Consider the following 23,908-nt stretch of genomic DNA (forward strand, 5'->3'; position numbering starts at 1 on the left):
GGCCTGCCAATTTTGCACAGAAAATGTTGGCGTCACTTCAGGATAGGAGATGGGGCGAGGGAAGAAAACTGTAGAATTTGCCTGCTCCAAACCCCTAGCAGTCTATAGAAAGTAAACTGGAAGGGAGGGGGATTTGAGATGACAAGGAAAAATCCCTTGCCAGGACTGCAGGTCCCACTTGTTCTATTTTATTATTTACTTACTTAGATATTTATTAAATCTATATCCCACCCCTCCTTCCAAATGAGTCCTGGGAGGCAGACAACAAGTAATAAAGCATCTTAAACATTCCAGTACAGATGCAGACTGGGAAAGTTCTCAGCTCAAAAGTCTTCAGAAACTGTAGTTTGTTAAGGGTGCTGGGAATTACAGCTCTGTGAGGGGAAAACTTCAGTTCCCTTCTTTGAGGGAAGTCATATGCTTTAAATGTGTGTTGGATGCGCTTTAAATGTGCGGTTTGGATCTGCCCCATAACTGGTTTTGGTGAAAAGCAGCATTTGCATGTTTTCATCTCGCTTCAAAAACCAGCAACATCTGTTTAGTCAGATGGTGGCGGCAGGAAGAAAATACCGTAAGTTGTTTTTGCAGTCCACGGCATGGTAAGGGTTAACTTGCCTGTAACGGGAGAGCCTGAGAAAACAGCCTACACTGGAGTGAGGCTTCAATGGACTTCTTCTTGCCTATGATAGCAACCTGTGAAAAGTGAGATATTTTTCGGGACTCATTTCTTTAATTTTTCTGGCACTTGTTATGACCTCAGAACACTTCCATTTCAGACCTTCTAGACTCTCCCTGAGGAATTAGCCACATTTGTGCACAAAAGCCAGCCTCCTAGATGGAAATTGATAGATCTTTGCCTCCACTCTCCTCAGGCTGAGCATGTTAATTTATAGATTGGATCTGTCACTCCTGATATATGATATCCCTCTTCCTTAATGCAGCCTTCAAAATGAGTTTTTAAGACTTGGTCATCTGGAGAAACTGTGTGTGTGGAAGGGGCAACTTCTCTTGCTTTGAAGCATTCAGAATTGGGTGTTAACACAGTGGTTAAGAGGAGAAGTTCTTCGTTCAAACTTTATCTGACCCATGGCCTTAAGGAAGTCACCATCTCTGGGTGCCAGCATCAGGGCTGGCCCTACTATTAGTAAACTGTTTCGAGGTGGGTGTTGTTGTTTTTTTTGCAGTCAAGTGGTGTATTAAATGCTGTGAAATAAAATAAAGAAGTCAGCCTGCCTCAAGAAGCAGATGCTGAAGGCTGGGGAGTGGCCAGCCTGCTAACCTCAGGTTTGGTAATGGATGCCATCCTGGCACCAGTGTTAAAATAAGTTTCAACTGCCAGCCCAGTCAGCTTCTGTATCTGGAGTGGAAACGGGTACCATTTTGTCCTTTGCTTCGGGGAGCAAAGTATCTTGGGCAAGCCCTGTTTACTGTCCCTCCCAGCGATATGTAACTTAGCGATAATAACATAGGCCTACTGTAACATGGCAGCTGTAGTGATTTACTGAGGTAATGTATGGGAAGTTTTTTTGGTCTTAGGAGCCGCTGGCAGAGCTGCTGCTTATTGGGATGCTTCCGAGCTCAGAAGGCTGGGACGAGGTCAGAAGAAGAAGAAGAGGAGTTTGGATTTGATATCCCGCCTTTCACTCCCTTTAAGGAGTCTCAAAGTGGCTAACATTCTCCTTTCCCTTCCTCCCCCACAACAAACACTCTGTGAGGTGAGTGGGGCTGAGAGACTTCAAAGAAGTGTGACTGGCCCAAGGTCACCCAGCAGCTGCATGTGGAGGAGCGGAGACGTGAACCCGGTTCCCCAGATTACGAGACTAGTGCTCTTAACCACTACACCACACTGGCTCTCCAGGGTGGCATTCCCACTGGTGCACCTGCAGCACCCTGACTTTGCTGCTGTTGTGCCACACTCTGGCCAGCGGCAGTGGGACTTCTGTCAGGATGCTGTTTATGTGTCCACATTCCACCAGCTGCTCTAGCCTGTTAAGCACCCGACACATCACTTCTTTCTCAGGCAGCTTTGCAGTTGTTGGGTGGCTACACCTGCTGCTGAACACCAAAAATCGCCTGAAGTGGAGCCGAGGCGTATAAAATGGCTTGTGGTGAATGGTCAGATGCCCTGTTTGTTACAGGCTGTGGGGCACCATGAGTAGGGTGCAAGTGGCCATCATAATCTGAAAGGTCGAACTATTGGCTCCACAGTGTGCTTAATAGCTGAGCAGGGTTTGGGGGTTATGAGATCTTCTCCTTGCCTTGCTGCTGCAGTTAGCTTTATTAAATCGGAACCCCAAAATTTGGGATCCCCATCAGTTTGGAGGGGAGCCCAAATTTTGGGGTTCCGATTTAATAAAGCTGCTTCAGTTTCCTGCTGTATAGGCTGCATATCTGGTGGGTAGGAAGAGTCTTTAGCAACCCTTCCCTTCCTGCAGATCTTCCCAACAGCATCTGTTTGCAGAGATATTTACCTTTGCAGATATTTATAAAATACATGTACCAGAATTGCTAACACTTCACTTCCCCCACTTAGGGCTTCCCCCACACTTCACTTTGAATGCCCCCACTTAGGGCATTCAAAAGGAGTGAGTAATCCAAAAGTATATAGCATAGGTAGGCAAACTAAGGCCTGTGGGCCAGATCCGGCCCAATCACCTTCTAAAGCTGGCCCGCGGATGGTCTGGGAATCAGCGTGTTTTTACAGGAGTAGAATGTGTCCTTTTATTTAAAATGCATCTCTGGGTTATTTGTGGGGCATAGGAATTCGTTCATTTTTTTCTTCAAAATATAGTCCGCCCCCCCCAAGGTCTGAGGGACAGTGGACTGGTCCCCTGCAGAAAAAGATTGCTGACCCCTGGTATATAGTGTCTGGTTGGGCCATTAAAATTGATTTTGGTCACTATTTTTTCTCTCCTCTAGGTGGCACCAACAGTGCTCAAAGGGTTTCCCCAACCTAACCACTATGACTTTTACCATATCTCTAGTACGATGATGTGGGCTTTTCTGGGCGCTGATAAGGGTTATAATGCTCAGACAAGAGCTTGTGATGCAGATGGAGCAATTCTCATTTTGGCTGGGCAAGGACAGGTTTTCTAACAGGATCATGATGGTTCGGGCATGCTCCACTTATGGGAGAGATTTAAACTTGGCTGCCTCAATAATGACATTTTTACACCTCATGCTTTTAGGAAGACTGTAAGATCTTTTGAAAGCTGGTGTTTTACCTCCCAAATGTCTGTATCTGAAGGGCATGAACTAGTATTAAGAACAAATTAAGCACTTAGCAGCACCTAGTTCACACACTAGGAAATAAGTACCACATTAATTAAACAGGTACAGACTGAGCCTATGCAGTTATGGGAAGCATTCAAGATGACATTCCACTTCAGGCAACAGAATTTGTTGACTCCTAATAGCCTGGGTAATTAACATACAGAATACATACAGAATACCTTTCCAAATATTTTCTCTGAAAAACAGGAATACAATTATGATGTTGGAAGTTCTCAGTTCCTTATTTGCATGAAAGTTCAAAGCACGGAGCTCAATCTATCAACTTTATAAGGAACTAAAGTTTATATGCCTATGATCTCCAGGATAAGTTTTGACCTACTCCCTAGTGCCTGCTTTCATGACTGCAGGACTCTCCTCTTTGGAAATTGACAACAAAGCAATCATGAACTCTGAGTAGTCACAACTCAACTATTAGAGATATAGGCTGTGTACACACTAAACATTTAAAGCACATTGCTTCCTGCAAAGTATCCTGGGAACTGTAGTTTACCCCTCAGGAGGGATGGATCAGTCAGTTTTGGTTCTCTCAGTTTATCATTTTTCCAGTCTTAAATTCAGTTGCCCACATTTCTATAGCAATCTGCTTTAAAAAAAACCACAACAACCTAAATATTCATCATCGTTTTAGTGTGAAATTCTCCTAATTAATACATTTTTGTATGCACTTTGAACCATCAGGTTCCATCAGTCTCTGAGGGTGGGCTATCTGAACAGACCTTGCAAGAGGGAATTGCTGGTACTAGTATAAACCTCAGGTAATGGTCCAATTATGACAAGGGAGTGTTTTGCACACCCCTACCTTTAGTTCATCCCTCATATCACTTGGGGGTAAAGACGACACCAAGCATATGCCTGCTTAGTGTGTTGGACCAGTGAGCATCTGAGACACCTGCTATGGTTGTCATGGAGGCCATGAAGTCCTGTGCTGGTCCAGTCTCCACATGGATGTTGAAGTCACACTGAAGTAGCAACCGGAGTCCTCCAACACCTTGCTAGAGACCACCTCAGTCAGTTCGATCACGGATGCTGCTGGGCAACAGGGCTGTTCATACACCAGCAGCTTTCCCAATCTGTCTCTGTGGCCCAAAATCAGGTAAAAGTCCCATTCCAGGATTATGAGTTTTTCTGTAAAGGAGATGGTCTTCTATGGGCAATAGTAACCCACATTGCACCCCCACCCCGATTAGCCTAGTACCTAGATGGGCACAGCTGACTTACGTCAGGTCAACCCAACTCACCCATTCAAGTCTTGGCAATACATGCCAAGATAGCCCATTCATCCGCTATCAAGTCGTGAATGAGCATGGTCTTATTCTGGACTGATGTGGTATTCGGCAACAGCACTACTAGACCAGAGGTGAAGTCTGCAGGTGATCCAGAGTCTGCATCAGATGTTCATTATATAATTTATGGCACAAATGAGCCCCACAGAACGAGAGAGTTCCTACGTGTACCACTATGTGGTTTAAGAATCAGGTCTAGAAAAGGTCTGATTCATAGGGGATTCACTCCAAACTTCTCCAGGTTTAGCATTCAGCCTGTGTTTTGAACTGTGTGACAAGGCTCAACGCTGCCTAACAGGGATTGATGGCTTTGTGTTTCCAGAGCCAACAGTGTGTGATTGCAGCTCCCAGCCGAACAGTGGTGGTGAGAAATGTGGGAGAGGGTGAGAAAAGGGATGGTTTGTTCCTTCTTTTCCAACTCTCCCTCCCTATCGCCCCACATTCTCAAAGAGGTGGGGATTTGGGAAGGTGTTTGCCTGACAGGAAGATGCACATTGAGAATGTGGCGGAATGGCCAGGGCTTTGTGGGGTAGGGTTTTGAGTTCCAGCTGGCCTGTCTGCCAGAAAGCCCTGCAAGCATTTGTTTTAGCGCAGCGTTGAATTCTTCCCCCTATTACTGCACATGCTCACCTTCTGGGGCTATATTGAGGTGATGAATAGTTAGAGACGGGCAAATCTGTCAATTTCTCATTTTTCTGATCTTAGGTTTAGTCCTCCACATTTCCACATCAGCCTGGAATTTTTTGTAACGTCCTCATGAAAATTCATCAGCAATTTAGTGTGAACCTTTCCTAATATGCAAATGCTTATATGCAATTTTGTCTAATATACACATTTTTGCAAGGCTATTTCCCCTGATTTATTGCATTTTTGTATGTTACCTTCTCTGATACATGTATTTTTATGCACACTTTACCCTAGAGTTGGAAAAGGTTCATAAAATTTTGAAGGGTGGTTGTGTTTTGGTTTCTGTATTGTTTCAGAAACTTCGAATTAGTTACTATCTCTATCCCCATCGCTTGCCATATCTCAGATTAAACATTACACTTAGTGTTTTCCTCTTGAAATACAAATGAAGTGTTTTGTTGTTGTTTTGTAAAATTTCAAAGTACAGCATTATTGATTAAATTTATTTTAAATACTGTCCTTCATCAAGTTGATTCTAGGGTAGTCTGCTACAGTGCAAGGGATAAAAACCCAGTATTTTCAATGCAACATACTAAACCAACCACAAATAAAAATAGTAGGTGACGGATGAGAAGCAGTACTAGAAATGTCTGAGTTAATAAAAAGGACTTTGCTTCATGCCTAAAAATAATGCCACTATCTTCCCTTGGTACATGCTAATAAAGGTGGGATAACTAGTTCCTATGCAAACTATTCAAGCCACGTAGACGTAGCTGGTTGGTTAGTCCCACTACTGTATATTCAGAGTAAATATGTAGGGAAAGCAGGTGCTGTGCCTGTACATTTAGAAAATCTTGGGAATTGGTGTTATGCCACAATTTGGTTCTCTCTGATGGCCTAGTTAAAGTATGGTTGTGGCTGTCTCCCAGATCTTTCAAAATGAGACTGTTTGTAATCCGAGTCACTGGTCAGAGCTTCAGACTGGACAGAGCACATGGCTGACTCAGACTTGATGAGATGCCATTCACACATTAAGTAATTATGTGAATGGAGAGAAGTTGCAACAGAGGAAAGCAGGGCTATTTGGATAAACACTTCACCATCACAGTTAGGTGTTAACTCTGAAACCTAATGAGAGAGCCTTGATAGGTACCTAGCCTTGCTAGGTACCTTGCTGCTAACCATTTTAAACATACAAGCAACAACAGCTTTCTCTTCTCCAAGTGAGCAAGCCTTTTCAAGATTTCTTAGCAGTCATGTCCCTTGACAGTCTGGTGCTCTCTGAATATAATATCTTGCAGCCGACTGGGGGAGGGGGGGAGGGAGGGAATCAAAATTGGGGAAATGAATTAAATATATAATTGGCACCATCAATCCATTTGTTCTTTTATTTTCATTTTAGCCAGAGCTGCTCTGTACTTTACTTTCATTGAGCTGAACACTGAAGAATACAAGGGTCTGGTTTCAGGATATAGCCCATGATTTGCACAGAGTTCACATGGTCTTAACTACTATCAAATGCTTTCACGTTAGAGGCAGAAGCTCAGGTGCTTCAGGAAGAATGCCCAAACTGTTGTACCCCAGTAGCATGGGCGTGTGCGTGTGTCTATGCATATACCATAAGGCATTGCACCCCCCAAGATTCTTCCGATAAGATTGAGAAAATGTCTCCCCTGGGGGAATAAAGATCTGTTCCCTGGTGTGTTATGCCAACGGCTGCAAGAGCAGTGATGCTGTCTAAAGGAGGCAGGCACTGTGGGGGCTGAGCCCGGGGGGGGGGGGTGAAGCTGCTGAGAGCATGCCAATGAGCTCACCTCCCTTCTCCTACCATTCCAGCCGACTGCACAGGGGCATTATCACCCTAATTATATTTGTACTTTTTAATCTCTGGCTGTCGTTGGAGTGACGCTGAGCAGCCTTGCGCCCAGAATATTAACCACATCATTATATGGGGGAATTAAAAAGCCCAGGCATCTTGAGAAAGAGACAAAGCAAGGTAGATGGCAAGACCACAAAGAAGCAGTCAGGGCGGAGGCAGACTTTGTAAAGTGTCTGTAGGTAAGGAAATGGATAAGAGATCAAGTCTTCCTTCCTTGATGGGCAGAGTGGATCGCAAGCTGGGGGAGATTGGTTTTTGGACTGAAGAAAAACACTCTTTGTAACTAGTCATAGGCTAGTAGTATCTTCGGGCCATCTGTCCTTCTGAACTTCCCCTCATCCCTTTGTTCTTATGGACCACTTTCGATAGCCATTCTTCTTTTCCTAGGTCCCCCTGCTGCCCTTGACTGGCTAGTTTCTCAGGACGCTGCTTAGCCAGTCCTCTTTCCCTTAAGGCCTTTTGCTCACTCAGGTCTGTAAGATCAGAAGAGCTCAGCCAGTGACATATAGCAGCCCATGAAGAAGTAGTTAGTGGGGTGTAAGGATGCACAACCTCTCTTATTTCTACCCCATGTTGGTTTATTGCAGATGCTTTTAGCTTACCTTTGGAGTGATCTGCATTGTTTTTCAACTACTGCTGTTCTAATGCTCTGTTTTAATCTGCTTTTAATGAACATACACAATGACCTGTATTGTTATAAACTGCTGCTGTGTCAATGTTTTAATGTTTTGGTTAGTGCTGTGCCAGAAAATAAATTGCATTTGCAAATTATCCAAGGGGACAGGAAAAAACTGGTGGAATTCTCATGGGTGGTGTGCAGAGTTTTTGTCATGCTTACTTTACTTTCGAGGGGTATTTGTAAGAGCCCTTCCTTTCATTCAATAAATCATCTCATCAGTCCATCTACAAGTCCTTCCACCAGGACTTGCACTCGGTGGCCTTCCTGGGTGCACATGCTTCACCTAAAGCCCAGGCAAACTCCTTCCATGAAGCTTCTTTCAGACCAGAAAGTGTGGGCAGCCTGGGAGGCTGCAGAACATTTATAGGGAAGGTTCTGCATGCAGGCTTCCCACAGGCATCTGGCTGGCCACTGTGAGAACAGGATGCTGGACTAGATGGGCTATCAGCCTGATCCAGCAGGCTCTTCCTATGTTCTTATGAAAAACCCTCTCTTGGACACACAGTGTTGGCCACCTTGTAGTGATAAGGTAACCCCAAGACCCTTCAGCCACCCACAAACTCTGAAGTGCTTTGAGAAAGAGGCTGAAAAGCAGGAGCCACGTTTTCAGGGGAAGAAAACTTTCAAGAAACTGGAGGACAAATTGTGGCACAGCACTAATTTCAGTATGGACCTGTGCTTTTTTACTGGGTGGGGGAATGCAGGGGTACACATAGCCCTAAACATTTTGTGAATCTAAATTTGGCCTCATTGAGGGGCAGTATTTCAATATGAGTAGGAAAATGAGAGTACCCCCAAACATTTTTTAAAGAAAAAAGTACTGATATGGACTATGACTTATGTGATATTATTAATAATTATAGAGGGTTGTTTGTATTTTACTATGATGCAAACTACCTTAGGAAAGTTAGCCCTGAAAGACAGCATACAAATGCTGCAGCAAGCAAGCAAGCAAGCAAGCAAGCAAGCAAGCAAGCAAGCAAGCAGCAGTTGAAGAAGGAGCAAAAAGGGTTTTCTTGTGTGTGTGTGTTTCTTGTGGCTGATTAGCTCTTTTCCCTGTGTAAAGGTCAGAGGGGGCAGGGTTTCTGTTGAGGCAGGGGATTAGCTGTGGGAGGAGCTTATCAGAGTTTGTAGGGCAGCAGTTGAAGAAGGAGCAAAAAGGGTTTTCTTGTGTGTGTGTGTTTCTTGTGGCTGATTAGCTCTTTTCCCTGTGTAAAGGTCAGAGGGGGCAGGGTTTCTGTTGAGGCAGGGGATTAGCTGTGGGAGGAGCTTATCAGAGTTTGTAGGGCAGCAGTTGAAGAAGGAGCAAAAAGGGTTTTCTTGTGTGTGTGTGTTTCTTGTGGCTGATTAGCTCTTTTCCCTGTGTAAAGGTCAGAGGGGGCAGGGTTTCTGTTGAGGCAGGGGATTAGCTGTGGGAGGAGCTTATCAGAGTTTGTAGGGCAGCAGTTGAAGAAGGAGCAAAAAGGGTTTTCTTGTGTGTGTGTGTTTCTTGTGGCTGATTAGCTCTTTTCCCTGTGTAAAGGTCAGAGGGGGCAGGGTTTCTGTTGAGGCAGGGGATTAGCTGTGGGAGGAGCTTATCAGAGTTTGTAGGGCAGCAGTTGAAGAAGGAGCAAAAAGGGTTTTCTTGTGTGTGTGTGTTTCTTGTGGCTGATTAGCTCTTTTCCCTGTGTAAAGGTCAGAGGGGGCAGGGTTTCTGTTGAGGCAGGGGATTAGCTGTGGGAGGAGCTTATCAGAGTTTGTAGGGCAGCAGTTGAAGAAGGAGCAAAAAGGGTTTTCTTGTGTGTGTGTGTTTCTTGTGGCTGATTAGCTCTTTTCCCTGTGTAAAGGTCAGAGGGGGCAGGGTTTCTGTTGAGGCAGGGGATTAGCTGTGGGAGGAGCTTATCAGAGTTTGTAGGGCAGCAGTTGAAGAAGGAGCAAAAAGGGTTTTCTTGTGTGTGTGTGTTTCTTGTGGCTGATTAGCTCTTTTCCCTGTGTAAAGGTCAGAGGGGGCAGGGTTTCTGTTGAGGCAGGGGATTAGCTGTGGGAGGAGCTTATCAGAGTTTGTAGGGCAGCAGTTGAAGAAGGAGCAAAAAGGGTTTTCTTGTGTGTGTGTGTTTCTTGTGGCTGATTAGCTCTTTTCCCTGTGTAAAGGTCAGAGGGGGCAGGGTTTCTGTTGAGGCAGGGGATTAGCTGTGGGAGGAGCTTATCAGAGTTTGTAGGGCAGCAGTTGAAGAAGGAGCAAAAAGGGTTTTCTTGTGTGTGTGTGTTTCTTGTGGCTGATTAGCTCTTTTCCCTGTGTAAAGGTCAGAGGGGGCAGGGTTTCTGTTGAGGCAGGGGATTAGCTGTGGGAGGAGCTTATCAGAGTTTGTAGGGCAGCAGTTGAAGAAGGAGCAAAAAGGGTTTTCTTGTGTGTGTGTGTTTCTTGTGGCTGATTAGCTCTTTTCCCTGTGTAAAGGTCAGAGGGGGCAGGGTTTCTGTTGAGGCAGGGGATTAGCTGTGGGAGGAGCTTATCAGAGTTTGTAGGGCAGCAGTTGAAGAAGGAGCAAAAAGGGTTTTCTTGTGTGTGTGTGTTTCTTGTGGCTGATTAGCTCTTTTCCCTGTGTAAAGGTCAGAGGGGGCAGGGTTTCTGTTGAGGCAGGGGATTAGCTGTGGGAGGAGCTTATCAGAGTTTGTAGGGCAGCAGTTGAAGAAGGAGCAAAAAGGGTTTTCTTGTGTGTGTGTGTTTCTTGTGGCTGATTAGCTCTTTTCCCTGTGTAAAGGTCAGAGGGGGCAGGGTTTCTGTTGAGGCAGGGGATTAGCTGTGGGAGGAGCTTATCAGAGTTTGTAGGGCAGCAGTTGAAGAAGGAGCAAAAAGGGTTTTCTTGTGTGTGTGTGTTTCTTGTGGCTGATTAGCTCTTTTCCCTGTGTAAAGGTCAGAGGGGGCAGGGTTTCTGTTGAGGCAGGGGATTAGCTGTGGGAGGAGCTTATCAGAGTTTGTAGGGCAGCAGTTGAAGAAGGAGCAAAAAGGGTTTTCTTGTGTGTGTGTGTTTCTTGTGGCTGATTAGCTCTTTTCCCTGTGTAAAGGTCAGAGGGGGCAGGGTTTCTGTTGAGGCAGGGGATTAGCTGTGGGAGGAGCTTATCAGAGTTTGTAGGGCAGCAGTTGAAGAAGGAGCAAAAAGGGTTTTCTTGTGTGTGTGTGTTTCTTGTGGCTGATTAGCTCTTTTCCCTGTGTAAAGGTCAGAGGGGGCAGGGTTTCTGTTGAGGCAGGGGATTAGCTGTGGGAGGAGCTTATCAGAGTTTGTAGGGCAGCAGTTGAAGAAGGAGCAAAAAGGGTTTTCTTGTGTGTGTGTGTTTCTTGTGGCTGATTAGCTCTTTTCCCTGTGTAAAGGTCAGAGGGGGCAGGGTTTCTGTTGAGGCAGGGGATTAGCTGTGGGAGGAGCTTATCAGAGTTTGTAGGGCAGCAGTTGAAGAAGGAGCAAAAAGGGTTTTCTTGTGTGTGTGTGTTTCTTGTGGCTGATTAGCTCTTTTCCCTGTGTAAAGGTCAGAGGGGGCAGGGTTTCTGTTGAGGCAGGGGATTAGCTGTGGGAGGAGCTTATCAGAGTTTGTAGGGCAGCAGTTGAAGAAGGAGCAAAAAGGGTTTTCTTGTGTGTGTGTGTTTCTTGTGGCTGATTAGCTCTTTTCCCTGTGTAAAGGTCAGAGGGGGCAGGGTTTCTGTTGAGGCAGGGGATTAGCTGTGGGAGGAGCTTATCAGAGTTTGTAGGGCAGCAGTTGAAGAAGGAGCAAAAAGGGTTTTCTTGTGTGTGTGTGTTTCTTGTGGCTGATTAGCTCTTTTCCCTGTGTAAAGGTCAGAGGGGGCAGGGTTTCTGTTGAGGCAGGGGATTAGCTGTGGGAGGAGCTTATCAGAGTTTGTAGGGCAGCAGTTGAAGAAGGAGCAAAAAGGGTTTTCTTGTGTGTGTGTGTTTCTTGTGGCTGATTAGCTCTTTTCCCTGTGTAAAGGTCAGAGGGGGCAGGGTTTCTGTTGAGGCAGGGGATTAGCTGTGGGAGGAGCTTATCAGAGTTTGTAGGGCAGCGGCGCGCGCCTAACGGCGCGCGCAGTTATATCCATCTTTTAGATTTAGGGGAGCTAGTCTCAAACGTTTGTTGGGGGAGACCTAGGTTTTTTTTTGTGGGCGAAGTTATTTGTCCTGTCTTCAAGCTTTTTATGATGGAGGACCTCTGTAGCCACCCCCAACAACACGATCTCAAGATGGAAGGGGAGGGAACAGCTGCAGTTGCCTGCGATTCCTGCGCAATGTTTGCCATCTTGCCAAAGGTTGCAGGCAGCTTCACCTGCAGCAATTGCATGTTGATTGCCCTTTTAAAAGACAAAGTCCAGCAACTGGAGGAACGTGTAGCTACGCTCCAAAGAATTAGAGAGCTGGAGCTCTTCTTGGAAGCAACAGAGCACACCGTCCCCACCAAGGAGGAGACAGGGGACTCCCCTGAGAAGGAGGCTAGTTCATCAACACAGGAGCCAGATATATGGAGAAACGTGACTCAAAGAAGTAGGAGGCCCAGGGTTCACTCTGATTGTTTAGAAATACACAATCGCTTTGAGGTCCTCTCCCCTAGCATGGAAGACGAAGAGCAGACTCCATTTGAGGATCTCTCCCTCATTACAGTCGATCAGGTATATGAAGACGAGCAGCAAAGTCAGTCCTCAGGGAATGTGCAGGCGACCTTGGAACGGACAGCTCACGGAAGAACCCCGACCAAACCCAAGAGGAGGCGTGTAGTGGTGATAGGGGATTCCCTACTGAGGGGAACAGAAGCAGTGATCTGTGGGCCTGACAAGATGTCTCGGGAAGTGTGCTGTCTCCCCGGGGCTAAGATCCAAGATGTAACTGAACGACTGCAAGGAATCATAAAACCCACTGACAAATACCCCTTCCTCTTGGTTCATGTGGGAACCAATGACACTGCAAGCAATAGCCTCCAGAAGATCAAAAGAGACTATGAGGCTCTGGGCAGGAAATTGAAGCAACTAAATGCACAAATTGTCATCTCGTCTGTCCTCCCAGTTGAACGACGTAGCCCAGGGAGAGAGGGGAAAATAGTGGAAGTGAACAGCTGGCTTCGCAAATGGTGTAAACAGGAACGGTTTGGATTCTTAGATCACGGACTGCAGTTTCTTGAAGATGGACTTCTGGCAAGTGATGGGCTGCACCTCACAACGGTTGGGAGGAATGTTTTTGCCAAAAATCTCAGAAACCTCATCAGGAGGGCTTTAAACTGACTAATGTGGGGGAGGGAGACAGTGCTCCTGAAGGTAGGAGTCTATCAATTAATGAAGATGATCATCCAAATGTCATAGACCAAATGGAGCAAACAGCACGCGGACCTAGTGGTGGGAGGAAAAAATCCTTAAATAAGAGACACGGGGGAATGATTAATGGACTTCAATGTCTGTACACTAATGCGCAAAGCATGGGAAATAAACAAGATGAGCTTGAGCTCTTGGTACAGCAAACTAAATATGACATAATAGGCATCACTGAAACCTGGTGGGATAAGTCCCACGATTGGAATGTAATAATGGGGGGATACAATCTATTTCAGAGAAACAGACCAGACAAGAAAGGAGGAGGAGTGGCGTTATATGTCAGGGATGTGTATACCTGTGAAGAGATCCAAGATTTAGAACCTCAAAGCCAATGTGAGAGCATTTGGGTCAAAATTAAGGGAGAGAAGAATAACAGAGACCTCATTGTGGGAGTTTACTATAGATCCCCAAGCCAAACGGAGGACATAGATGATGCCTTCCTGGAACAGATGGCCAAGCATGCAAAAGGAAGGGAGATAGTAGTAATGGGGGACTTCAATTACCCGGATATTTGTTGGACGTCAAACTCAGCCAAGAGCATAAGGTCAAACAGATTCCTCACTGGCCTTGCAGACAACTTCATTGTCCAGAAAGTGGGAGAAGCAACAAGAGGAACAGCCATTTTAGATCTGGTCCTAACCAATGTTGATGACCTGGTTAGTGGGGTAGAAGTGGAAGGATCATTAGGCGCGAGTGATCATGCTCTTCTGAAGTTTACTATACAGCGGAAAGGAGCAGCCAAGCATACTAGGACTCAATTTCTTGACTTTAAGAAAGCCGACTTCATAAAACTTAGGGAAGTGCTGGGTGAGATCCCATGGACAGCAATACTAAAAGGAAAGGGAGTTCATGATGGCTGGGAGTTTGTTAAGAGGGAGATAGTAAAAGCACAACGTCAGGCAATACCAATGAGACGGAAACATGGAAGGTGCCTAAAGAAGCCAGGGTGGCTATCTAAAGAACTTTTAACTGAATTAAGATTAAAAAAGGATGTGTACAAAAAATGGAAAAGGGGGGAAACCACCAAAGAGGAATTCAAACAAATAGCCAGAACGTGTAGACACAAAGTCAGAAAAGCTAAAGCACAAAATGAACTCAGGCTTGCTAGAGAGGTTAAAAGCAACAAAAAAGGCTTTTATGGGTATGTTCGTAGCAAAAGGAAGAACAAAGAAACAGTGGGGTCACTCAGAGGAGAAGATGGTGAAATGCAAACAGGGGACACAGAAAGGGCTGAACTCCTCAATGCCTTCTTTGCCTCAGTCTTCTCCGATAAAGAAAACAATGCCCGACCTGAAGAATTTGGAGCAAATGATTCAGCAAAGGAAACACAGCCCAGAATAACTAAGGAGACAGTACAAGAATATTTGGCTAGTTTAGATGTATTCAAGTCTCCAGGGCCAGATGAACTGCATCCAAGAGTATTAAAAGAACTGGCAGATGTGATCTCAGAACCACTGGCAGTCATCTTCGAGAAATCCTGGAGAACAGGCGAAGTCCCGGCAGACTGGAGGAGGGCAAATGTTGTCCCTATTTTCAAAAAGGGGGAAAGAGATGACCCAAATAATTACCGCCCAGTCAGTCTGACATCAATAGCAGGGAAGATTCTGGAGCAGATCATTAAGCAAACAGTCTGTGAGCACCTAGAAAGGAATGCTGTGATCACCAATAGTCAGCATGGATTTCTGAAAAATAAGTCATGTCAGACTAACCTGATCTCATTTTTTGACAGAATTACAAGCCTGGTAGATGAAGGGAACTCAGTGGATATAGCCTACCTTGATTTCAGCAAGGCATTTGACAAGGTGCCCCATGATATTCTTGTAAAGAAGCTGGTAAAATCCGGTCTTGACTCTGCTACCACTCAGTGGATTTGTAACTGGCTGACTGACCGAACCCAAAGGGTGCTCATCAATGGTTCCTCTTCATCCTGGAGAAGAGTGACTAGTGGGGTGCCACAGGGTTCTGTCTTGGGCCCGGTCTTATTTAACATCTTTATCAACGACTTGGATGATGGACTCAAGGGCATCCTGATCAAATTTGCAGATGACACCAAACTGGGAGGGGTGGCTAACACCCCAGAGGACAGGATCACACTTCAAAACGACCTTGACAGATTAGAGAACTGGGCAAAAACAAACAAGATGAATTTTAACAGGGAGAAATGTAAAGTATTGCACTTGGGCAAAAAAAATGAGAGGCACAAATACAAGATGGGTGACACCTGGCTTGAGAGCAGTACATGTGAAAAGGATCTAGGAGTCTTGGTTGACCACAAACTTGACATGAGCCAACAGTGTGACGCGGCAGCTAAAAAAGCCAATGCAATCCTGGGCTGCATCAATAGGAGTATAGCATCTAGATCAAGGGAAGTAATAGTGCCACTGTATTCTGCTCTGGTCAGACCACACCTGGAGTACTGTGTCCAGTTCTGGGCACCACAATTCAAGAAGGACACTGACAAACTGGAACGTGTCCAGAGGAGGGCAACCAAAATGGTCAAAGGCCTGGAAACGATGCCTTATGAGGAACGGCTAAGGGAGCTGGGCATGTTTAGCCTGGAGAAGAGGAGGTTAAGGGGTGATATGATAGCCATGTTCAAATATATAAAAGGATGTCACATAGAGGAGGGAGAAAGGTTGTTTTCTGCTGCTCCAGAGAAGCGGACACGGAGCAATGGATCCAAACTACAAGAAAGAAGATTCCACCTAAACATTAGGAAGAACTTCCTGACAGTAAGAGCTGTTCGACAGTGGAATTTGCTGCCAAGGAGTGTGGTGGAGTCTCCTACTTTGGAGGTCTTTAAGCAGAGGCTTGACAACCATATGTCAGGAGTGCTCTGATGGTGTTTCCTGCTTGGCAGGGGGTTGGACTCGATGGCCCTTGTGGTCTCTTCCAACTCTATGATTCTATGATTCTATGATTCTATGATTCTAAGCTGTATGTGTTGTTGAGGGAAATAGGAAGCATTAATAATCCCAAGTATGGGAGGTCTCTGTCTGAAACATGGGCATAGCCAAGGGAGGGGCAAGGAGGGGCAGCTGTTCCCCAAATCAATAAAAATACATAACAAACAGGTTCTGTTCCCCCTAACAAAAGGTCTCCCCCCACAACAAAAATCCTGGCTATGTCCATGGTCTAAAACTTATTTTTAGCTAAGTTATCCTTTGGTGTTTGTCTCCAACTGCAACAGAGAGGCCCCTCATTCCACCGGAGGCATCCTTCTCTTGCCCAGCCTCTCCTCTTGTCCCAACCTATGTGTCCCCTGGTGCGAAGGCGCTAAGTGTTAATTCCACACTAACAGGGCCTTTGTGAGCCTAATTGCCTGATAAACATAATTGAATCTTATGGATTGCCCTGGTGTTATTACATGAGGCCATTTAAGGGAGTTAATGGGAGCGGAAAGTGCTGCTGTAATTCCTCCTGCCCTTGCAGTAGCATTGCAGAGGCTCCTTGGGAGTTGGAGGCAGGCTTTGCCTCACTGCAGGCCATCTCTCTCTCTCTTCCTTTGTTGCGCTAACCTGAGAGAGAGAGAGAGAGAGAGAGAGAGAGAGAGAGAGAGAGAGAGACGGAGATAAGGTCTGCTTCTGGATTATGACAAGAGCGCTTCTTTGTACTTCAGAGCTTCTCTGTGACTCATTGAACATTTGCATGAGAACTGATCTCTTGTAAGAACCCTGGAATGAAGCAGGCGACTTGTCCTCACAGAGGGGGATGGAGTGCCCAACATGGAGCTTAGCCATGCAAGTTGTTTGGATGACACAGTGCTTTTAGCCTGCGTCTCGGCGTCTGAGGCAACTTCTTCAGGCAGACATCTATGCTTGTGTAGTTTAATTTAAGCCTTTTCATAAACGAGATCTTTCTCTCCTAAGTCATTCTTACTTTGTTCAGCATTCAAATGCAAACCCCAAGAGGATATGACTAGGCTAAAGCCAGGGCATAGGATCTTCTCAAAGAGCTAGCAACAACAACTATTCTCATTCTCATCCAGGCAGTTGAAGTAGAGCCAGCAAAACAAGATTCTGTCATAGCCAACCCAACTTCTGGGGAAAGGAGAAAAAGTCCAGGAACAAGGCAGACAATGGGTGCTTCCAAAGTAGGAAGAAACATGGGCTTGTGGTCAAGATCCACTCTTTCCCTTTATGTGGTATGCTCCAAAATGGTGCCTGCATGCGCATAAGAGGACTTGAACTCCTGCCTGGAGGAGTGCCTGGGAACTGATAGTAGCTGGGTCCTTGCTGCCTATGCCTGCCTATGTGTGGTATGATGCAGGGAGGTGCACTTGGAGCGTGTCCCCCAAAAGAGAACACCCTTCACCTGAAAAGAGGATGCTGATTTGCACAGGCTAATTTGTAAGTATAGGTGCTGATTTAGAAATAGCTGCTATAATTTAAAAAGAAGTACAATGCATCTCACTGTAGTGAGCAAGTCTATGATCAGGTGACTGATGTTCCTGCTCAGTGTGCTGTCCAGGTGCTGATTGTTGGACAGTTCCAAGGCCTCTTCTATTTCTTTATTCTTAAACTAGACTTGGGCCAGATAGCCCTTCAAACAGAGGACACATTCAAAATAGAGGACTGTCCTTTGTAAACCATGGCACACAACTACCCTAGGTATCCCAATAACCTGAATTCATCAGCTCCCACCATATGTGAGCATCTTTGGCAGCACATCCCAGGAGTCGTTGCAGGGATACGGGGAGTCATTCAGGGATTTTCTGAGTGATATGTTTCTCCCTCTCCTTTCAGGCTGAGCATGGAAGTGATCAGAGGTGGTTTTAGGGCAGAGTGACTGTTACCCCCAAACTGGATGCTGAGTGGAGAAGGTGCCAGATAAGCACTTGCCCAGCTACAGGAACGGGGTGTGAGGGCTCTGACAGGGTCCTAGAGTCCTTCCTCCTTCCTAAAGCCTAGTTAGCACTTGCCCAGCTTTGGGAAGGAGGTGAGAGGGCTCTAGGACCCTGCCAGAGCCCAACACCTCATTCCTAAAGCCTGGCACAGCGGGAGGGCTGGGCGAGAGGGCATCAAATTTTGGCCTGGCTCAGGGTACCATAGTATCAACGTCCACACCTGAAGTGATGGTGTACCTCCCCACTGCTCCCTGGGGTATAGAAGAATAGGACCCGCAACTTAAAGGATCCACAACTACTTGATCCACAAGTTAATAGATTGCAAACTGCACGTATAGGAGATTCAGGATTAACTTGCACAGCACTCAAAGGATAGATGTTTGAGAACTGTACTCTCTGTCCCAGCACTATTACTACAGCCTCAGTTTATAAAAGAAGACATACAGGCACAGAAGGATAATTCTGACAAAGGCTCAAAGATTTTTAGCTGTGATTCCCACATTGCAGGACTTTGGATTAGATGACCCTTGGGGTCCCCCACAACCCTCCAATTCTATGATTTGCATAAAACCCGAGTCTGTAAAAGTGCAAAAATGACTGAGGCACATATGAGACTGCAAATTCCGATATGCTTTAGTCAGATGATGCAGCTGGGAAGAACAAAAGAGAACCGAGTTGTGAGCCAATAGTGGATGAAACAACAGAGAATGCAGATGTATTTACAACAGCCTGGGGTGTCAAAACCGAACAAATGAAACTGTTGCAGTGGAAAATGTCAATGAAACTTCAGAGGGTGTTTTGAAGTTGGGCACAGATATCTGTGATTACATCAAGAGGCGAAGTGATGAAAACCTATTAGTTATAGAAACTAATGTTTTCTATAAAGGGGTTATATAATGATAGTAGAAACTAAAATGCTCTGTGAGTGAGTTAATGGACAGAGAAACACCAGCAGAAAATTAACACATAGGACAGCAGCCATTATGAGTGCTATTGTAATAAGAGTTGCATGACATTAACATTTGCTTGTTTCCCACTTCAGTCTGGCATCAAGGCTGCAGTAGTAAATATTATACCAGAGTTTTCCCCGTTGAGGCCCGTGAAAGCATGCAGCCAAGTCCTCCTTTGTTCCATTCCCACCAATCTGGCTTGTGCCATGCCTAGAATAAATGTAATACCTACCAACTGGAATAAGCCACTGGGAACTTGATTGGAATTTCCTGACAGCTGGAGATTTATTAGCTTAGGCCAAATCTTCTTGGCCCAGAATGCATCAGGCTGATCTCTCTGAAGGAGAAGAGGAGATGCCACTATACCCCAGATGTGGGCACAGATGTTCCATTTGCTACTTGGACGCCATCCTTGTTTTGGCCTCTGTCAGTTCCAGGAACGGACTGAATTTCTTGTCAAAGTACATCCCAATGTCAATGCTGAATTACTCCACAAATACTCAAAACACCTCCTTTGCAATGACTAAATAAATGAAGAGGGGGAAGATGAATGTGTTATATACACATCTGATATCAATCACCAGAACAACTCATCTTGTTTTATTTCTGGAACAAAGTAACAGGTGAGGCAGTGGGTGGGGAGCATCTCCATTCTAAAGCAGATTCACATGATTTCTGCAGTGGATGAAGCCACTTGAAACAAATACATAGAGAAAAGCTGCTAGCGCAAAGTAGCTCCCCACACAGTTTGGACAGTTTTAATTACAGTTAACTCGCAACTTACACACATTTAACTTGTGCACACTCAGCTTTACACACTTGGCATATATATATATATATAGGCAGAAAGTGGGCAGGCATCTGGGAAAAAATATTCTAGCAATCCCACCCACCAATGAATCCAATGTGTTTTAACTATACAGTATGTGGTTTTGGCTCTATGCGTTATCCTTGGAACGTAATTCCTGCATAAGTTGAGAGCCGCCTGTATATCCTTGCAAAGTTGGGGGTTTTTGTGTGTAGATGGTATCCAAACCAATGAGAAGCTGCTTCCCACAAACAGAAAATTTCAGGACAGCTTTCATCTGCCCCAGCTGCAACAAAACATGTCTCTCCCATATCAGTCCCTACAGCCGCAGCAGGCGCTGTAACCTTCCAACAGTTTGACTTCACCCCCAGAGGCACACCCCTCCATTGTCTCCCAAGATACATGGATACCAACAGCAAGATGGTGGTCAAACCAATGAGAAACTGCTTCCTGCAATGTCATGAACTGGCATGACACAGAGGAAGGGGAGGAAGATCCCAGCGAGGGGTGCAGCTGCAATTGGTATATACCAGGACAAGCAGGCCTTTTTTCCAGCCAAACTCAGTTCTGGCTCGTCTCAGGTGGGCGCAATTGCCATTATAAGAGAACAAGGGAGTCGTTCATGGTGAGTTCTGGCACCTTCTTTTCTAGAAAAATAACACTGGCAAGGAGGATGTGGTTACTCAGTTGGATTAGGCTCAGGCCAGCTGAGGATCACATGTTTCGTCAAGTGGAGAGGCACAGCTGCTCAGCTGGAGCAAACTCGGGTGCATCAATCAGGATTGGGAAGGATAAAAGGGAAGCAAGTCTGCTCAGCTTTCTCCGTTGATGGACCACGGCTTGACTGCTTTGGGAAGTCTACTGGGTGGTGACTTTAGGATTGGCTCCAGGTATCCAGTCCTGGATCTTCTGCAGAGGTGGGAACCCGACCTTATGGACTGACCTTGGACCTTGCTCATTTTGTTGGACCTGGACCACTATTTGATCACTTGGACTGACTACTCTTTAGCATTGCCCTTGGGACTGTACGCACTCTCACAACACACAGAGAATGCCACATAATTCGGTTTCAAGCCACTTAGCAATGCCACAGTGCAGGCCTGTGCAGAGAGGGATGAACCGGGTACACTTGTCCTGGGCCTGGGAGAGAGAGCTAAGCTGGCTGGGGTTCCCTGCCAGGGACCGTCTGCTTTTTTGTTTAAGTTTGTAACTTTATTCTAACCAGACTCCCACCCTGGGCCTCAGACAAGCTCTTGACAGGCCCGTCACAGTGGCAGCAATTTATGTAGTTCCTTCCTTCTTTCTCCTCTTTCTTCTGGATCACAAAATAAATTGGCGCAGCTCTCTTTTCTAAATGTTAAGGTGTTAATTCTGTTATGCCAGAATTAACTTCTCTGTGTCCTGCCTCTGAATTCACTTGCAGCAGAATGTAGCAGAGACAGATGGTGTGTTTGGCAGCCAAGCACTTTGGGTATAAGGGGGAATCAGGCCATCAACCCAAAATTGCACAGCTACATTACATCTTCTTACCATATTTCAGGTACAAGTAGCCAAGCTGTAGCAGCGCTAAAGAGCTGTCATGTGGTGGTGGTGACAGCCCCCCTTGTGATCAAAAGTTCATGGAAAGCAATGCCGACTGCACTGCCTCTTCATCATTTATTTAATAGCATATTGTGCAACAGCCTTCCTGTTTTATTCTTAACGAACCTTTGGTCTTCCTTCCTTCCTTTGGTATGTCACTTTCAGCTTCCAGATCTAACCTGCTGGCCTGGACAGTGGTTTTCTCAAATCTCATAGTGGCTCAGCACTCTTTCATGTATTGGGTTTTCCTTTATCAGAGAAACCTTTGGGAATATTTTTTCTCCAAAAAATAAACTGGTCTTTGAAGATGCTAGTTGCCATGGCAACCTGCTTCTTTAAAGAGGCACTTCTTTCCTTGCTTGATGTTGAGAGTTCTTGTTACCATAACAACCAGGCCCTTCTCAAACCTTGGCTTGGGTTCTGTGTTGGGTTGCAGCCCCCAAGTCAAGGGCCCTGTGACTTTCTGAGAAGAGCATCAGAGATCTGAGTCGTGGTGGTGGCATCTCAAAAAACAGATAGCTCCACAGGTTCTTCCCCCATGAACCTTAAGGCCGCTGTCTCCTGAAAAGAACATTTCTTGCTCTAATAACATTAGGATTTAATCTGACAGGACTATCATCTAGTTCAGGGCTCCTCTAGGTGACCTGTTTATTGAGCATTCATCCCGATCTGCTTGCACAAAGCTTATGTGGAGATTAGTTTATATCTGCTCTTTATTGAACATTCGATCTGATTTGTTTGTGGAGAGGCTGTGTGACAATGAACATTCATCCTGATTTGCTTGTACGGTGTCAACGCATGTGCCCATTAATCATTTGTTCATTCCACACTTTTCAGTGCATCTCCCGTCACTTTCCTAACTGCAAAAAGCCTGTTTCTTTTCTTTAAAGTGGATTTGTTGTCCTGGGATGACAGAGTAATTTAACCCACTTTAATTGTGCATACCTAAATTTCTGGTACGCACTTGAAGCTGTCCTGTAGCAGTCTGGAGGCACCCATAGATACCTATTCCTGTATATTCAGATTTCCTCATGGGGTTAGCATGCTATTATCCTGAGCACTGTATGAAACTACGTCAGTTCTCAGTCACTGTAATTTAGCAAATGTCAAAGAATATTTATACACAAGTTTTTATACACAGCTTGGTTCCAGCAGGAGTAAAGTGGTGCTGAGATGTAGGTAGAGCACCTATGCTAATGGGAACAACCCACAGGCTATTCTCTAGGGTGTTCTTCAAAGGCCATTATGGTTGATAAAAGATTTTAATGTTAGATTCATAGAACTGTAGAGTTGGAAGGGACCCTGAGGGTCATCTATGTAAACATTTTTAACCAAAAGCAAACTACCCCCTCCATTCCTATCTCTCCCCACCTCTCATTCTATATAATATTACACTTCAACAAACTAAGTATTTTTCAGTACTGTACACATACAGCCTAATAACTGAGCCAGTTTCTTCAAGCTTAGAGTTCAGCTGGGGGGAGAGGGGCCTTGCTGAGATTTCCATTCCACCTTAAGGAGCAGACGTGTGGAACTATTGCATGTCACATGTCTGTTTACATTCTAGCACAGTTTGCTGGGAACTTCCATTGTGTGTATAGCTTTTTCTTTTCTGTTGTCTCTGAGAAGACGAAGAGAAAGAGAGACATGTTTCGTTGTCCTGATTTATGATTAATAAATCTGTAGTTGTAGTATGCTTCCATAAGCCTCACGCCTATTCTGTGTGTGCAGTTCTCTCTGCTGATAGCGTGCCCTGGCTTTGAAGCCCAGGTCACTGATTTTCGTCGGAGCAGAGGCCGATGGGTCTATGAAGTGGGACGGCTGGAAGGAGATGGCTCAGCTGGAGCTAGCCAGCTGGCCTCATGGCCCTCTGCATGTCGACAGAGCTGGGGGGGGGGCAACGTGGCAGGAAACTGTGGACACTATGGCACCTGCAGGTGCCATGTTGGCAAAACCACGTGTTGGCAATACAGGGGCAGAGGAAGGGGGTGCGGTGGGGACGCGTCGCCCCGGGTGTCACCACTGGTGTGTGTGTGACAAAATGCCGGGCAGCACTCACCACGGGGCCTGTGGCATACCTGAGCCATGTATGTCTCCTGGGAGTGACGCAGTGGCTTGGGTGCCTGCAGGCTCCGTGCTGCCCCAAATGGTCCACCTCCCCCTCACCTGAGTGGGAGGAGGTAGGCAGACGCCTCGGAGGCCCTGTGGAGCATCCTGGGATGGCTGGCCTCGCTCCTCAGATGGCTGGCCCTCCCCTTGTGCGCAGGGCATGCATGCCGGCCCAGGCACCTGATCGGCTTGCTCTGCCACTGTGGCAATACTGAGCTAGTTTTTTTTTCTGAGCATAGCATTGGCAGCTTTCATAAGCATATAACTGAGAAGACCATATCTGCAGTCTCATGCTTATTCACTTTGTTCGTTATAGAGAGCACCTGTTTCCTCCCCGTTAACATTTAGGGATCTTCTGCTGTCTGCTTCACCCCAGACAGGCCACATCAGCACGCACCGTCCTCAGCAGCATTCAGAGAAACCTCTCTCAGCAGCCATTCATTCTCTCTCTCTCTCTCTCTCTCTCTCTCTCTCTCTCTCTCTCTCTCACACACACACACACACACACACACACACGAACAGAAAACAGTTA

General features: G+C 45.8%; 1 long non-coding RNA gene across 1 annotated transcript; it reads right to left on the reverse strand.

Annotated features, from left to right (window-relative positions):
* Positions 1-19,144: 19,144 nt before the first annotated feature.
* On the reverse strand, positions 19,145-22,108 carry LOC308573615. The gene is made up of 2 exons (XR_014002143.1): positions 21,217-22,108; positions 19,145-19,401 (listed from the first exon to the last, which is right to left on the reverse strand). It is a non-coding gene; the product is annotated as an uncharacterized lncRNA (long non-coding RNA).
* Between the last annotated feature and the right edge of the window lie 1,800 nt (positions 22,109-23,908).

This window comes from Podarcis bocagei, assembly GCF_964188305.1.
Source record: "Podarcis bocagei genome assembly, chromosome: 1".
Lineage (NCBI taxonomy): Eukaryota > Metazoa > Chordata > Lepidosauria > Squamata > Lacertidae > Podarcis > Podarcis bocagei.